This window comes from Megachile rotundata, chromosome 1 (genome assembly GCF_050947335.1).
Source record: "Megachile rotundata isolate GNS110a chromosome 1, iyMegRotu1, whole genome shotgun sequence".
In the NCBI taxonomy this organism is placed as follows: domain Eukaryota; kingdom Metazoa; phylum Arthropoda; class Insecta; order Hymenoptera; family Megachilidae; genus Megachile; species Megachile rotundata.
The window spans coordinates 10,289,423-10,294,446 of record NC_134983.1 but is presented as its reverse complement, the minus strand read 5'-3'; the positions used below and the strand labels follow the sequence as shown (position 1 = coordinate 10,294,446).

General features: G+C 30.6%; 2 long non-coding RNA genes across 2 annotated transcripts; both read right to left on the bottom strand.

Moving 5' to 3' along the window:
* Positions 1–294: 294 nt before the first annotated feature.
* Positions 295–727, bottom strand: LOC143263976 (uncharacterized). Its single transcript, XR_013037269.1, has 3 exons — positions 592–727; positions 441–509; positions 295–343 (listed from the first exon to the last, which is right to left on the bottom strand). It is a non-coding gene; the product is annotated as an uncharacterized LOC143263976 (long non-coding RNA).
* A 2,716-nt stretch (positions 728–3,443) lies between these two features.
* Positions 3,444–4,751, bottom strand: LOC105661929 (uncharacterized). Its single transcript, XR_001095236.2, has 4 exons — positions 4,737–4,751; positions 4,064–4,660; positions 3,640–3,687; positions 3,444–3,542 (listed from the first exon to the last, which is right to left on the bottom strand). It is a non-coding gene; the product is annotated as an uncharacterized LOC105661929 (long non-coding RNA).
* Positions 4,752–5,024: the final 273 nt, after the last annotated feature.

Genomic DNA, 5,024 nt, shown 5'->3' with positions numbered 1-5,024 from the left:
CGTGTAAAAAATTGTTCGGCTTAACAGGTATTACCGTTTAAATATACGCGGAATAGCCGCTGTGTAACGTACGGTGATATTTTCGGTAAACTCGCAGATTTGCTGCAATGTTTCTTTTCGGTATACTTTTTGCAAATTATTCAAATGCGGGGCTCGACAAATATTTGTCGATACCACGTTTCTGGCGGAACGTTGTAATTGAAAAACAAATAAATTCTATTGTCAAACTGTGCTTTATTTCTTACATATTAACAAACGTTACAACTTATAATTACAACTTATAATTTTACTAACTGTTTTATTAATGCTACTTTTTGGGAAAACCAAGAGCTTTGCACATCTCCTGTTAAGAAAAGAATTTTATGAACATTAGTCATTTTAATTACAATGAAATTCATTGTAAAATTGAAATAAAATAAATAATATTCTTATGTACGTACAGGACACTTAGCTTGCACCTCAGGATACTGACATCTTCTCTTATAAAAAGTACCACATTTTGACGGTTCCTTGAAAACATTGAATAAAATTGCACGAATAATATTAATATCGCAAACAAAATTCAAGATGACCCTTAAAATTTCTACTTACCGCTTCTGCAGGGGTTAGAATATATCCTGATAGCAAAATCAAGGAAACGAGCACAAAGAGAAGCTTAACTTTCTGATACATGTTGAATAAGAGGATTCATTTAATAATGGCGCTCACGTCGGAGCTACCACTTTTTATACACGCCATTACTATACTATAAACAAATGTGTGCAAATGTTTACGCGTATTTATGAGTCATTGGTTGGAAATAGTTCTTCGTGATCGATAAATTATTACTTTATCTTTTTATGAGGCGATAAAATTCAGGTTGGCTATTAAACGGTGCTGTAATAACAGAATAGTCAGTTTGTAAAATGGAAGATGTGGAAAATTTTAATTTATGCATTCGATAATTTTAATTTATGCATTCGATAATTTTTGAACCTGTAAATTTGGTATTTCTAAATTGTTAAATTTGAAAATTTGAATTCCTAAATTTCTAAATCCATAAATTTGTAAAATGGAACGTAATTTCCTAAATGTGTAAACTACAAGTTCCTAAATACCAACTTTACAACAATTGAGATTTGAAACTTTGAGAATTCGAAATTGACAAAAGTGTTCATTAAACAAAATTAATTAACATTTTGTTAACTACTACAATGATAGTAGGATAAATAGTAATTTTAACAGCAAAATCAAGCATCCGTGATGGACATGTTGCAAACAGGTTAATTGAGTGGATATTAATTTCCATGTATGATACCACAAACAACAATGTAGCATTACATATCCTATATAATATTATTGTGCATATTATTTTTAGTGAAAATGTTCAGAATTCTAATAGTTCGTATACGGGATTACAAGAACGTTTCATATGAATCGTAATTCGATACATCATAATATTGCAAGTCACAAATTAGTAGGAAACAGGAGAATATTAACGAAATATATTGTAATAACAATGATTTCGTACTCGAATATTACAAAGACATGCAATCTATTTATTCACTACCCCCCAAGTCGATGTACGTCTCATGTATATTGCAGTTTATCGATATGCTTTCAATATTTAAAGTTATAGCGCTAAAATTAATGCTTCGTAACAGATATCTTTAGAAGATCGTAAAAACGATTTGCACAAATTGCAGCTTAAAATATCATATCTATTCGTGATATGTGTTATTAGATTGTCGAAGGTTCAGAATTATTTAATACTTCAAAAACAAGTCGTTTATTTCATATTATTTATTGCACAGTGAGAATAGCTCGAACACGATCCCAGTTAAGTCTCGCGTGTTATTCTTTCGTCCAGTAAAAAATTGTCCAGCTTAACAAGTATTACCGTTTAAATATATACGAAAACGTAGCCATTGTAGCACACGGTGATATTTTCGGCAAACTCTCGAGATTTAACCGCCATAATGTTTCTTTTCGGAATACTTTTTTAAAATTATTTAAATCTGCAGCTTAACAAATGTTTCTATGAATGCTGGCGCCTCGTTGTTGACGATATTATTCATGAAATATGCGGGAAGTCAACGAGGAACTGTGTGATTTATGGATAGAACGTAGAACACGTATTTCTACGCGCTACGTAGAGTGTGAAAACAGACATGACAACAGTGACGATGTAAATTCGCGCTGTTACCGTGCTTCGACGATAAAAATACCTTGGAAATATTTGATGCAATTTTTAGCATTCACATCCAGAAACAACATTTTTTATCATATTTGTGTTCACAGATTTGAACATTTGGGAATTAGGGATTCTGGAGATTTGCGAATTGAATTCGGTGATTCGAAAATAATTAGATAATTTGTAGATTCTCTGAACTGTTAATTTTTTTATACTCAGATTCCATATTCGTTCTCTTAAATTTCATGTTAATGGTATATACGAATAATGAATATTAAAATATCGTTTTTGTCAAACAACGTTTATTTTATTCTCGACTTTTACGCAGCAGCAACTGGAATCACTGGAATTTCCAATTTGACAAATATCCCTAAATTTTATCAGCGTCTTTTTCCAGCAAGTGTTATTAACCTATGGACATAGCATACTAAATTTTAGTGACATTAATTCACAAAGCGATATGACGAATATACACGTAGCTTTATATTCTGGTGACGCGTTTTTTTTAGACAGAATGGATATAATTCTACGAATGTATAATATTTTTAGTTTCCCAGTAATTTGAAAAGCAATAATCCATACTGCACATGTAATATCAATATCGTTGTCAAAGTTCAAAGTGACCTTTCACAAATTCTTGCTCACTACTTTTGCAGGCATTAAAAAACCCTCATAAGTAAATGAAAGGAAAAAGAGAAAAAAATATTAATAGCGCATATGTGGATTATGCAGACTTATAATAAACAAAATATTTGAAAAAGTAATTTGTGGAATTTCTGTACTTGTACATTTGAAAATTCGAAAATTAATTATTTTCAAAATAATTAAGAAAAAATAAGAAAATTTGAAATCCTAAATTCCTAAATTCGTAAATTTAGAATTCCTATATTCCTAAATCAATGAATTAAAACTTCCTAGGTTCCAAATATCGAAATTTAGAAATTTACAAAAATGTTCATTAATCGAAATTAATTTTTATCGATATTTACAAGATACAAAAAGGTATCACGTAATAATTTTAACAATGAAATTAAGCATTCATGATAAGCGTGTTGCAGCCATATACAATTGAATGGATATCAATTTTTACGTATTATATTACAGACAGTAATGCAGCATCACGCGGGCTACATAATATCGTTACATTTGTTGTTTCGGAATCAATTGTCTGGAATTATAATAATTACGCAAATAGGATTATAAGAACGTTCGCAGGATATGGGAAAATATTAACATGTTGTTGGGTTAACAATGATTTTGTACGCAAATGTTAATGTTTCAAAGGCATGCAATTTATTCCATGCTGTTCACTTGTACAGTGAAAGTTACATTATTATCGTCAGTAGGATTTTTAACCTAGACAGGCAGCCTGGAAAATACAAAATCATATCAAAAATAAGAATTATTTCGTATTGGTGAACATTGTTAAAAAAATGTACAAAATATATAAAATTTTGTTAACATACCCTACATCCTCTGGGTATTGGTCTCTTTCTGCAGCTGCATGGTAGAGACTGTGAATAACAACAAAATATGTTATATGATAGTTTATCATTATATGTATCTTACAATTATAATAGTTTATCATATATGTTTCTGCTCACAAATATGTTTGAAAATTATTTTCTTCCTCGATAGACGTAACTGATTTAAATTGACACAGTTTGTATATTTTACAAATTGATATTATTATCATTTAATCACTGGAACATATGAGTTTAAACATACTGCCACATACATTGTAAATAATTTATTTCACTTCAATAGAGTTCATGCATTCCACATAGTTAGCACCTTTCGTGCATGATGTGATATGTAATAATAAGTGAATTTTCGCAAGGATTGAATCCTTTATTTGTTTTAATTAAAGAAACTAAAATGTTTATTTACCTCAGCTGGTGTCACGAAAAATCCTGACATTAAAATGACGCCCACAAAGGCGAACAAAAGTTTCGATAGTTGCATCATGTTGCTGTTTCGTTGAATACTGTATAGAATTCGATATACAGTGCCTCATATATACTGCAGCTTATCGATACATTTCAGTATTTATGCGAGAATTATAGCTCTAAAATCAATGTTTCGTGACAGATATCTTGAGAAGTGAGATTAGAGGGACAATTTACACAAACTGTAGTTTAAAATATCGTAACATTGGAAGATATGGGAAAACATACGTGATATGTGTTAGAGGGTTGTTAAAAGGTTCAGACAGATATTTAGTACTTCGAAAGCATGTTATTTATTTCATATTATTTATTACACAGTGAGGTTGAAAATTTAAACGAACATGCAGTTTCCTTCACTGTACCAACACGATGCTTCATCGTTCAAGAATTATCCTCTGCCGCATCGTCCCTGAAACGTACAAGATTTTACATTAATCATTGGCCCATATATTATAACAATTGTATGTAGAATCAAGTAATTGAAACTTACCAAACACGCTTTGTGTATAGGTCTACGTTTGCAATTGCAGAATAAAGACTGTAAACGATCAAACACAAGAGTTTATTATCTTTTCATAATTGTAACAATCAAACAAGTTTTAATATTTGCTTACCTCTGCTGGCTTAACGAAAAAGCCTGACATTAAAATGACACCTACGAAAACTAGAAGGAGTTTCGATAATTGCATCATTTTGTTACTTAACTGAATTTTGTATACCATGTCCGAGTGCAGTATTTCATATATACTACAGCTTATCGATATTTTCAGTACTTATTTCCGAATTATAACTTTGATATCAATGTTTCGTGACACAGTGTCAGGTGATTGCAACAATACTTCACAATGACGTGATTGTAAGAACTGTTGTTACCAGACATAAATATTAACATTTCAAAGACA